Below are 13,703 nucleotides of genomic sequence, written 5' to 3'. Positions count from 1 at the left end.
TGATGAAGAGTATACAGATATGCTAGGAAAATGAACACATGTCTTACCCTTTTAGAGATCGTACTATCCTTGGGAGAGCACTGAAGACATTTCATTTATCCTTTCAATCATTGTGAATGTTCACTTTGTTTAAAAACAGTTTATAAAAACTTTATTTGTTTAAAACAATGATATTTATCAATTAAAACATGCAAACATTTGTTGAACAGAAACAAATAAGAGTGCAAAGAATTGGATAAAGGCTCAAATTTATTTGATAGAATGGTAGTCCGCAAATGGCGAGGCTCCATGGATCTTTACAAATTTGAAATTGGTGATATATATTGGAAAAAGGGCTACATCGAACATAATGACCATTTCTCCACCAACTCTGAATCGAATGTATTTGAAGCTTCAGTTGATGATGACTGAGCGAGAATCTTTGACAAATGGCAGCCGGTAGAACAAAGTCTTGTCAAGATGCAGTTACTTGCCAAATCCCTAATTTTTGCCTAGATTTCCCCAAGGTGAGGTACTCAATCTAGCGGGATATATATTCATTTTTTATGTCTCTAACTTTTGCCTGGATCGCCCTTTCGGGTTTTCAATCAACCGAGACGCTCATTTTTCCCTAAGCCACCCTTTCGGGTTTTCAACTTATCGAGCTATTCTGTTTTTATTTTAGGCGAAGTATTTCTTGACTGCATCTGAATTCACAGGACGAGTGAAATCCTCCCCATCCATAGTTGTAAGTATCAAAGCACCGCCTGAAAAGGCTCTCTTAACAACATATGGACCTTCATAGTTTGGAGTCCACTTGCCCCTGGAATCGAGCAGGAAAGACAAGACTTTCTTGAGCACGAGGTCACCTTCTCGGAACACACGAGGCTTGACCTTCTTATCAAAGGCTTTCTTCATCCTTTTCTGATATAACTGACCATGCACATGGCAATTAATCTCTTCTCTTCAATCAAATTTAGTTGGTCATAACGACTCTGAACCCATTCAGCCTCAGTCAACTTGGGTTCCATCAAGACTCTCATTGACGAGATCTCAACCTCCACGGGGAGCACATCCTTCATGCCATATACAAGAGAGAAAGGGGTTACCCCTGTTGAAGTGCATACGGATGTACGATAGCCATGTAAAGCAAATGGTCGCATCTCATGCCAATCTTTGTACATAACAACCATCTTCTGGATAATATTCTTGATGTTCTTGTTAGCAGCTTCAACAGATCCATTCATCTTGGGTCTATAAGGAGAAGAGTTATGATGTGCAATCTTGAACTCTCTACAAAGCTCTTTCATCATTTTGTTGTTCAAGTTAGATCCATTATTAGTAATGATCTTATCCGGTACACCATAATGGCATATGAGTTGATTCTTGATAAACTTCACAACCACTTGCCTAGTCACGTTTGCATACGATGTCGCTTCAACCGACTTGGTGAAGTAATGAATTGCTACGAGAATAAATCTGTGACCGTTGGACGCCTTTGGCTCTATCATGCCAATCATGTCAATTCCCCACATGGAGAAAGGCCATGGTGATGAAATCACATTCAGAAGTGTCGGGGGAATATGAATCTGATCCGCATAAATCTGACACTTGTGGCATTTCTTCACATACTTGCAGCAGTCAGACTTCATTGTCAGCCAATAGTAGCCTGCTCTCAACATCTTCTTTGCCATGGCATGTCCATTGGAATGAGTACCAAATGAACCCTCATGGACTTCAGTCATTAACAGGTTTGCTTCGTGTCTATCCACGCATCTGAGCAGAACCATGTCAAAATTTCTCTTATAAAGCATATCGCCATTGAGGTAGAAACTGCCAGATAATCTCCTCAAAGTCTTCTTATCTTTGCAGATGCCCCGGACGGGTAAGTCTGACTCTGAAGAAAACACTTGATATCATAATACCATGGCTTATCATCTTTCACTTCCTCTACTGCAAATACATGGGTTGGTCTATCCAAGCGCATCACAGTAATATTGGGGACTTCATTCCAGAATTTCACCACAATCATAGAAGCAAGTGTAGCAAGCGCATCTGCCATCCGATTCTCATCTCGAGGGATATGATGGAATTCAACCTCAGTAAAGAAAGTTGAACTCCTCCTTGCATAATCTCTGTATGGGATGAGGCCAGGCTGATTCGTCTCCCATTCACCCTTAATCTGATTAACAACAAGGGCCGAATCACCATAAACATCAAGATGCTTGATCCTAAGATCAATACACTCTTCCAAACCCATAATACAGGCCTCATACTCCGCCATATTATTCGTGCACTTGAAAGTTAGCCTTGCTGTAAAAGGAAAATGTGTGCTCTAAGGAGTAATAATAACTGCCCCAATACCATTTCCATATTGATTTACAGCGTCATCAAACACCATGCTCCATCGGGAACCAGGCTCTGGCCCTTCATCGAGCGTAGGCTCATCGCAATCTTTCATTTTCAAATACAGAATCTCCTCATCTGGGAAGTCGTACTTAACAAACTGATAATCCTCAATTGGTTGATGTGCCAAGTGGTCAGCCAAAATACTACCTTTAATAGCTTTCTGAGCTCGATACTCAATGTCATACTCAGACAACAACATCTGCCAACGGGCAACCCTCCTGGTTAAAGCAGGCTTCTCAAAGATATACTTAATTGGATCCATTTTGGATATCAAGCAAGTCGTATGTTTCAACATATACTGGCGTAAGCGCTTAGCAGCCCAAGCCAAAGCACAACATGTTTTCTCAAGCATTGAGTATCGAGACTCACAATCAGTGAACTTCTTACTCAAATAGTATATAGCATATTCTTTATTCCATGATTCATCTTGCTGACCTAATACACAACCCATAGAGTCTTCAAGAACTGCCAAGTACATAATCAAGGGTCTCCCTTCCACAGGTGGAGACAGAATCGAAGGCTCGGACAGATACTCTTTGATACTGTCAAAGGCCTTCTGGCAATCCTCGGTCCAATCATGACGTTGATCTTTCCGGAGGAGCTTGAGTATAGGCGCACATGTGGCAGTCATGTGGGATATAAATCTGGAAATACAATTCAAGCGGCCAAGAAAACCTCGGACTTACTTCTCAGTTTTGGGCGCAGGCATCTCTTGTATTGCTTTGACCTTGACAGGATCAACTTCAATACCTCTTTCACTGACAATAAAGCCCAATAACTTGTCGGAACGGACTCCAAATGTACACTTGTTCGGATTCAGATGGAGTTTGTACTTCCTCAAACGCTGAAAAAGCTTCAACAAGTGCTCTACATGTTCAACTTCCGTTCTTGACTTTGCAATCATATCATCCACATATACCTCGATCTCCTTGTGCATCATATCATGAAACAAGGTAGTCATAGCTCGTTGATACGTGGCTCCGGCGTTCTTCAAACCGAAGGGCATCACTCGATAATAGAATGTTCCCCAAGGTGTGATGAATGTTGTCTTCTCCATATCCTCGGGTGCCATTTTAATCTGATTATAACCGGAAAATTAGTCCATAAATGAGAAGACATTGAATTTAGCTGTATTATCTACCAACATATCAATGTGTGGTAGAGGAAAATCATCTTTCGGACTAGCTTTATTCAAGTCTCTATAGTCCACACACATTCGGACTTTTCCATCTTTCTTAGGCACGGGCACAATATTGGCCACCCACTGAGGATATGTAGAAGTCACCAGAAACCCCGCATCAATTTTCTTCTGAACTTCTTCTTTGATATTCACTACCATATCAGGATGAGTTCTTCTGAGCTTCTGCTTCACAGACAGACACTCGAGCTTCAAAGGCAGGAAATGTTGCACGATATCAGTATCCAGACCAGACATGTCTTCATACGACCAGGCAAAGACGTCGACATATTCTCGTAGCAACTCAATCAACCCCTTCTTCACATACTCTTCAAGGAGTGCCCCAATCTTCACTTCTCGAACACAATCTTCAGACCTCAAGTTGACTGTTTCCAGATTCTCAAGATGCGGCTGAATGATCTTTTCTTCGTGCTCAAGTAGACAGGTGATCTCATCAGGAATCTCTTCAACATCATCTTCTTCAGCCTCAAATACAGGGAACTCAAAGTAGGGATATGGTGTTGGATCATTATGTTCAATGGGTTTGATCAACCTGCATAATGATTTTGGATATAAAAGAGATTTTAGAATTCAAACAAAGGAAAATCATTATGCAGATGAAAAGATTGATTTTATTCTATTTTTAGGGTTTTATGTGATCACCAATTTCATGCAAAAAAGAAAAAAGTGAAAATAATTTGGAAAAATAAACATTTAACATGTAATTTTTGAATGAATATCATTGTATTTATGTGCCAACAATGTCATCACTTCTCCTTTTGGCATGGGAGAAGGGTTTTTAAACAAAATGAACATTACGTGGACTTATGGACAACTGTTGGAACATCAACAGTGACCCAATTATTGCAGACTCCTCAAGGGATGACAAGTTGCTAAAATCTTCCTCTGCATCATCTTCCACTATAGCAGCTGCCTCTTGGTCTTCGACTGTGTGGATGAAACCACCACTCTAAAACAAACCGTGCTTGTTGAAAGTGCCTGAAGAGTACCCTATTTCAGCCCGGGATTTATTTTCTTCCAGCTTAATCATTTGTCCTAAACCAATAGTTTCCCCATGCTTAATGGCCAACTTCGCATCATTGTAGGACGCAAATGAAGAAGTTCCTTTCTTAGAAGGCTCAACAATAGATAAGGCTTGGAATGGCGTTCCAACCTCATCCTCAGCATCAATGTAAGAAAATGAAGACAAATGGCTTACCAAGAGAGCCTTCTCTCCCCTACCACCACCAACTTCTTGTTCTTCACGAACTTTAACTTTTGGTGTAAGGTGGATGTCACGGCGCCTGCCTCATGAATCCATGGTCTGCCTAACAAACAGCTATACGATGGGTGGATATCTATGACCTGGAAAGTGATCTGGAAATCACTAGGTCCTATCTTGATTGGGAGCTCAACCTCGCCAATCACAGTTTTCCTGGATCCATCAAAAGCTTTGACAACTACTCCACTCTGCCTCATGGGAGGTCCCTGGTATGAAAGTTTAGCCAGAGTGGATTTTGGCGACATATTTAGCGATGATCATGTATCTACCAGCACATTATACAGGGCATCATCCTTGCAGTTCATAGAGATGTGTAGTGCCAAATTGTGGTCTTTTCCCTCCTCGGGAAGATCAGCATCACAAAAGCTCAAGTTGTTACAAGCAGTAATGTTTGCAACAATGATATCAAACTATTCTATGGTGACATCGTGATCCACGTATGCCACGTCCAACACCCTCTACAAAGCTTCACGGTGTGGCTCGGAGTTCACCAACAAAGATATCACAGATATCTTTGAGGGAGTTTGAAGCAGCTGATCTACAACATTATATTCGCTCCTCTTGATGAGCCTCAACATCTCATCATAGTCCTCTTTTAATATGCCATTCTGGCCAACAAGGACAGGAGTTCTAACAGCAACGGCAGGTTTGTCAACAACAAGTTCCGGATTCGGAAGAGTAGAAGAAGTCCCTACAGAATGGGCAGCATTATCAACAGCATCAGTTCTTCTGGTGTCAACCTGGGGTTTCGGCAGCACCGAGAAAACACGACCACTGCGGGTCAAACCACTAACATCAGATATACTAGTCACAGAAGTGAAGGGTAGAGGCACTTCCTTCCCATCTTCTAATGCAACCGCATTATATCTATAGGGAATAGCCTTGTCTGAAGAGTATGGAACAGGGCCAGCTGGCTTAATAACGAGAGTAGGAGAGGCCTTTTGCTTGCTGCCATCATATTTGACGACAACAGGTTCAGGCATTCTGAAGACAGGGGATATAACATTAACTTCATCCTCATCACGATTCTGAAGTATCTCGATCACACCCTGATCCAGCATTTCTTGGATATCTTTCCTGACTTGGCGACATCCCCTCTCATTGATAGTGCATACACGGAAGCTGTCATGGTCATTCGCATAGTGACTGTATCCACATAACAGTCTATGCATCTCGACCAATGATTGTCTGATATGGCTGACATATCTGACCTTGTACTTGCCAGGACAACCCTGAACCATATTAACAGCAGATTTCCCATGCTCGGGCAATAGGTTCTTCTTCACATTAGGACCTACGTCCTCGAAAAACAAGATATCGCTTCTAACAAGGTCTTGAACCTTGGTCTTGAGAGGGTAACAGTTCTCCACATCATGTCCGGGAGCACCAGAATGATAAACACAATGAAGCTCGGGCTTATACCACCACTGAGGGTTGGTTGGTATAGCAGGTGGGTCACGTGAAGTAATCAATTTCCTTTCAATCAGTGAAGGATGTAGCTCTGTATAAGTCATTGGAATAGGATCGAAAGTGACCCTCTTCCTATCATAGCTAGTGCTGGTTTGATTGTTGTTTCAAGGATGGTAGGCATGCTGTTGCGGACGATGTTGTTGTTGTTGATATTGTTGATGTTGTTGTTGCTGGTTCTGATGCTGATAATGTTGATTTTCCCTGAATGCAGGTGCTATATGAGCCACCTGGTGCTGGGTACTGGCCGGGCGCATAGTCTTCCTCTTCACAGAGGGTCTTCTTTGTTTGACATGGGAGGACACAGCATGTGCCTCTCCATCTTTCTTCTTGGAAAACGCCCCATAACGTTTGGCAGAAGAGCCTTCTTCTCTGGTCAGGCCTACTTCCCTGACTCCCTCCTCTAGTCGCATCCCCATGTTCACCATCTCGGTGAAATCAGAGGGAGCGCTAGCAATCATCCGCTCGTAGTAGAAAGAACTTAAAGTCTTGAGAAATATCTTTGTCATTTCTTTCTCTTCGAGCGGGGGCACAATCTGTGCAGCCAATTCACGCCACCTCTGGGCGTACTCTTTAAATGTTTCTTTCTCCTTCTAGGATATAACCTTCAGTTGGTCCCTATCTGGAGCCATATCAATGTTGTACTTGTATTGCTTGACGAAATCTTCGTCAAGGTCGTTGAAGGAGCGGATGTTTACACTATCCAGACCCATGTACCATCTTAATGCGGCACCGGATAGGCTGTCCTGGAAGTAGTGGATCAAGAGTTAATCGTTGTCAGTCTGAGTCGACATCTTGCGTGCGTACATCACAAGATGGCTGAGCGAGCAAGTGTTTCCTTTGTACTTTTCAAAGTCAGACACTTTGAACTTGATAGGAATCTTGACGTTTGGCACGAGGCACAGCTCAACAGCAGATTTGCCGACGAGATCCTTCCCTCTTAGAGTTTTAAGTTTCTTGCGCAGCTCAAGGAATTGATCATTCATAGCATCCATTTTCTCATACACATCTGGGTCCTCAGATGGCTCAGAGTGATAAATGGTGTCATCAACTCTCGGCAAAGTATCCACAACTGGAGATGGCACAGCAAGGACCGGGCTAGATGCCGACAGAGAAGCAAATGTAGGGGCGGGACCCTCTGGAACAAAATTTACGGGCATCCCCCAGGGAAACTCGGTTGGCATAGCAGACGAAGAAAAATGAGCACTGGCAGCAGGCACGGTAGAGGAAGCAACCTCTAAAATGACCGTCCTCTGGGGAGGAGTTGAAGGCGTTGGAGAAGACTGGCTTTGGGCAGCCAAGAATGACTCCATCAGGGCAGTCAATCTTGCCACTTCCTCCTTGAGTTCTCTGTTTTCTTGCTCGAGGTGATCCATTAGCTTTGAAGAGTTGGCTCTGGTGTTGTACCGGTGCATTAGCTTGTCTTCAAAATAAATGAAGAACACAGAGTTAGACCACTGATCAAGAAGCCTGGAACAAAACTTGCTTATGCATATGATACATGCAATACTTGTGTATATGATTTTATTTTTATTAGAGGACCTTTTAGAGATCTATTTGCAAATATTTGGAAATATTAAACATTTAGACATATAATGGAATGATCATATCAATAATATCTGGAAAAAAATTTACACCAAAGAAGTACAGTCTTGGTAACCAAATACAATACAAGAGAGAAGGAAAGTGAACATCCTATGGAACCCTAGAAACAATCGTCCAAAGCTCTCGAGACCGGAAGATAAGCTGTACGAAGCCTCTTCACCTCTCTTTCATAGGCTACCTCCATATCTGCCTTCTCCTTGGCGATTCGATCATACTTCCTCTTCCAAAACCTAGATGACTGAGAAAGAAGAGAAGTAACCACATCATCAGGCTCGTCGATAACTTGATGCTCCAGAAAAATCTATCAAAGCATCCTTATCTCTGAGTTGTTGAAGTAGCTCCTCTCGCTCACAGATCCAAGCACGCGAGCGGTCTTCATCTCTCAACTCCTCTACTTCTTGGTTAGGGAGGGTTGAAGGCCCAACCATAACCATAGGTGTAGGTCTCCGGTAATCATAGGGCATGTGGTACTCAGAAGCTCTCCTCCTTACCCACGAGGTATAGGGTTCCAAAGCAATACAATTCTTCGGACCAAGCTCTTTCCTTCCCTTCCTATGAATCTTGCGCCAAGCGCTGACCAACCTGCCCTTCAAGTTTTGGGGATCTTTACCCTCTTCAAAAAAAACACACCTTCTAACAGAATTTTATTAGGTTTATCCTTTAAGGGGAACCCAAGCTGACGACGTGTCAAAACAGGGTTGTAGTTAATCCCACCACATGTACCAAGAAGAGGTACATTGGAGAATTCACCACAAGATTCAATAATTTGCACACCATCATATACACGGTTATACCAAAAGATATCATCATTAGTGAGAGACATAAGTCTCGTGGACCACCGTAGACATCCTTTATTCTCCTTGAAGGCGAGCGTCTAAGGCAAGTGCGAAATAAAGCACTTGTACAACAGAGGCAAATAGCACACAATGGTACCACCACCCTTTGCATTCCTCGTATGCAGAGAGAAATAAGTGTCACCCAACAGAGTAGGAACAGGATTAAGAGTAGAGAAAATCCTAATAGCGTTCACATCCACAAAGTTGTCGATGTTGGGGAATAACACTAGCCCATAGATGAGAAGTACAAATATGGCCTCAAAGGCGTCCTCACTCATGGCCTTCCCAAACAGAGTAGCTTGAGCAATGAGAAAATTAGATGGGAGACCTTGAATTCCACCTTTGGTAGTCATATGAGCACCAGTAACAGCTTCATTTAGATGTAACAAATCAACAATCTCTTGGGAAGAAGGAACTATCTCCAAGCCACTGAATGGCAACTGATCTAAGATAGGTATACCCACAAGATAGGCATACTCCTCGAGTGTAGGCAAAAGCTGGAAATCCGGAAAAGTGAAGCAACGGTACAAGGGATCATAGAACTGCACCAGCACACTCATCAGACCTTCATCCACCTGAGTAGCAAGAATAGACAGAAGCTTCCCATGGCGAGCTTTGAACTCCAAGGGGTCTAATACATAGGATGTCAAACCCCTAAACTCTTTAAAGTCGGGTTGTCTGAAATTGTACTTCTTCGTATTCCTTCTTTGCTTATCCATGTCTGAAAATTTGCAAACAGGCCTCTTAAGTTCCTTAGAAATTTTCTCATTCTTGATGATATGGATGTGTATGAATGCATGAATCCATGGATGCAACAATCACACTCAAGGGTCAAGCAAAACACGCCACACAAAGGTCCCGGGATGGATCAAGTTATCCTTAATATCAATCATCCATTTTGGTGGATTATGGTTTACACCTTATCAACACCCAAGTTCCATTGATATTAAGAATATACGAGAACGGATCAACCGCGAATCAAGGGTTTGTTGCGAGTCACGAGCATGGAGTCTCGGTTAAGAACCACCCAAAGGGAGTGTACTATGGTTAAACCTGACAATCATGTTCTAAAAGAGGTTCCCATAGTCATCATCTCGTCTTTCGGATATTATCGGATAAACGACTACTCGTATTCCAAAAATATTCTCAAGAGAGACTCTTATGAGTGTAGTATCGTGTAATAATCGTATCAAATCTTACACTTGAACAACCTTCGCACTACGTCCTAAAAAAGGCCAAGATGGGCTAGGTAATCTAAGGTCCTTGGCTTCTAAGGCATATATTGGAAAGAGTAATGCCTAACCACGACTACTCGTGTGATATTATTGATCCCAACATAACCTCCACCAAGCGAATGGGCTTGCAAGTCAACTTGCTAAGGAATAACTCCACACAAGTCAACAAGACTATGCCATTCTCCTATCAAAAGTGCACTCAAGTTCGGGTATATAACTCATCTCACAAGAGACCACCAAGCACACAAGCAATTGATATATATCAAGCAATTCATATATTACAAACAATACAGTCATCCCAAATTTGCACAAAAATATGACACAAAGAAAATATAAACATACAATACAACAAAGGTAAAAAGTAGGCTAAACCCACTAGGAAACAGAGACAATTCCCCAGCAGAGTCGCCACTTTTCTGTAGCGGGGTATTCGTTACCTTTAGATTTATTGACTAAATCAAAAGTAAATCATATAATTCGAGTCGCCACCGCACTTCTATTTATCCAAAGGAAAGGTTAGAAAGCGAACAAAAACCGAGAAGTTTTATCAAATCAAAAACTAATAAAAATGTCAGAGATCTGGGTAAGGGGGTTGGTTATGCAATGGGAAGGTTTTAAGCACCCAAAACATCCTTAGTACTCTAAGGGAGACCTTTTTACAAGTGTTGTATGGTAGATTGGTATTTGTTAAAAGATATTTGTGCAAACATGATTGGGGAGATGAGAAAAGAATATACAAATTATTTACAATTTGTGTTTGAATGGATGAACCCATTGCCTACGTACCATCTTAAAAAGGTAGGATCAAAACCTCGTAGTTCGGGGTAAAAATTTCAAAATGAGTTGGTGAATTGATTGGTCAAAAGCCTTAAGGTCTTTTGTTATCAAAGGGAGAAAACTCAACCTAAACCACAAATCCACCATGTGAAGAGAGCTTCAACATACTAGTGAGGGATTCACCCTATAATAAGTATGGAAGACTTATAGTCCAATCACTAAAGACGTGGTTGATCACAAGGTTGGGAAACGCGCGCGCATGATGAACCTTGGTCAACAGCGAAACACATTGCATTAAATAAAGTCAATCAAACCAAGAGCCAAGATTAGATCTGGAAGAGTGAATCCAAGGGCTCGGGTTTAAACGCGTGGGGACGGTGGTGTACACCACCGTCTTCTCCGGTGAGAATGCCAGTTCCGGCCACCAGTTGCAGGTTTTCAAACCTCAACTAAAACACGCGATCTATATAGCATTCGAAAGCTGGGGGGATGTACATCACCCCTGTAACCCTAATTTCTACTCAAGATCCCTATAGAGAAAGAAATCTAAGATAGAAAAATGAGGTGTTCAATCTGAACTTGTTCAATTCACAAAATTAAGATCACAAATCAATTGCCTCTCACATGAGGACTTTAGAGATACCAACCAATACAAAAAAATGCTCAATATCCAAAGAGTTTCGAAGGAAAAAAGTTGGAGGGAAAACCTTTGAAGTGCAGTTTGTATGAGCTTGATCCAATCCAAGTCTTCAGTGCAGTTTGATCTTGAAGTAACAAGGAAGCAAGGCTAAGGAATTTGGAAGCCAAAGATCAACCAATGAAGTTGAAATTTGAACTTGAAAAATGGAGAAAAAATTCATAATTCCTTTAATGGAGGGTTGGGGAATCAGTTGTGCAGAGCTTCAGGCGCCTTTAGGTTGAGATTTGAAGTGAGCAAAGCATCCTATTTATAGCCAAGGCTGATGCAATGTCATGAAGAATCGTGTGTGCATGAGCTTGGGTCCTCCATGCATGGGCCTATACATGCGCATGTGAGGCCCAAACTCAATTGCATTTGAGTGCTAATGATCAAACAAATGGATTTGGACGTGCAGATGGCAATGCATTGGCTTGTGCATGGAATTTTAACATGTTATACATAATTGAACCAAAAACTTCACCTCTTCGAAAATGCCATTTGGAAAATTGAAACATAAGCATGTGGGTAATGGTTGGAAGGTTCTTCACATAAGTAACAAATTTTATGTTGAACAAAAATCCATTTGGAGTTGGGAAAATGTTGAAAACTGGCCATGAAGTTCAAAGTACAAAACATGTATATGGAAAATTTGCCAAAATGGGCCAACTTCAAGCCCTTATGTTTTAATGATGCAAGCCTCAAATGACGAAATCTCCAACATAGAAGTTGTATATCTTTTCAAGAAAATCAATTTGGACTTAAAGTTTGCATCATTTGGATTTTGGATGAGCAAGTTATGGGCACTTGAAGTTGGACTTTTTCACATTTCAATGACTTTGGTCCAAAGTGACCTATAATGTTTTGTATTATCACATGTATTTATTTTAGGATTATAAAAATTTTGTCCAACATAAAAATTTAAGTAGACAGCTTAAAATCATAAAAAATGAAGGAGTTAGGTCCTTGGGAAGTTGACCCAAAATTAGGGTTTCAGTCAAAATGACCTATAATGTTTTCAAATGAATGATGATCTTCCAAGTTTCAAATGGATTTGTGATGAACATGAAAGTTTTTCAAATGGTTCTTAAGAACAATTTTTCGCTTGGGGTCATCTTCATTTGACAATCACATCAAAAGTTAGGTCTCAGTGGATTTCAAAATAGTTAGATGAATTGATTGATCAACTTCTCAAGTCCAAACTTCAAATATTAATGAATGGATGGTTGATGACACTCACATAGGCTCATATATGCATAAAATGATGAATGAAAGAACTTCCCTTGATTGAATTTGATCAAAGATTGAGGTTGCTTCATGAGCAAGGCATAGTCAATGCACATATGAATTAGGGTTTCCTTGGGAAACAATCCTCAAGCCCTTTGGTTTATCTTGATCAAATTGAAAAGTTGAGATACTTGGGAGGCATATATGATTATTGAGAGCTTTGGGAACCATTGTCATGCTTTCTTTCACTTTCATCTGGCCAATTCAATGGGTATAAGAGCCATCTTAGGAGCCTTGGATCACATGACTGCTTGAGCTTCAAAACAAACAATGTTAGTGACATATTTTTGTGATTTTGGTTAGTAAACAAAATAAGAAAAGCAATAATATAAAATTCAAGCATACTTGGTGGTCTCAAACCAAGTCACACAAGTCCCAACCCAAGGGTAAGGAGCCACACATGCTATGATCCTTGAGGCAAATGCAATGAGCAATGATATGATGCCATGAGGGATCTTAGGGTCAAAATTAGGGTCTTACAGATGTAAGCAATGTATTATGAGAATCCGATATTTATTTAATCAGAAGGTTGTTTATTTATTTCTCCCCCTTTTTGTTAGACTCAAAAAGACATAAGAGAGAAAACTAGTAGAGCAAACAAACTTTCATTTAGATAATCTGAGAGAAGTACAGAGAAGAAAAACCATAGAGGCCAAAACACTTAATAGAAATATCAAAACGTAAAGCCTAAGGTGCCTAAGGGTTTGGAGGAGGAGGCATCCTCTGAAGCAGCTGGGTGAGAAGATTCTGGATGCTGGAGTTAACTGAATCTTGCTTGTCATGTCTGGCTCTCACAAGATGTTGATCCTTCTGAAGTTCTTCCAGAGTATGGAGCACCAACGGAGTGATGTCAGATGTCGGTGTCTCACCTTGAGTCAGAGCAACTTCTTTTTCCTTAGCAGCTTCCTCTACAGCAATGTGTTTTGCTTCTTCAGCATCAGCCTTAGCTTTAGCTTTAGCTTCAACAGCAGCA

The sequence above is a fragment of the Lathyrus oleraceus genome, chromosome 1 (assembly GCF_024323335.1).
Source record: "Lathyrus oleraceus cultivar Zhongwan6 chromosome 1, CAAS_Psat_ZW6_1.0, whole genome shotgun sequence".
NCBI classification, from domain to species: domain Eukaryota; kingdom Viridiplantae; phylum Streptophyta; class Magnoliopsida; order Fabales; family Fabaceae; genus Lathyrus; species Lathyrus oleraceus.
Note: the sequence above shows the minus strand (reverse complement) of the source record.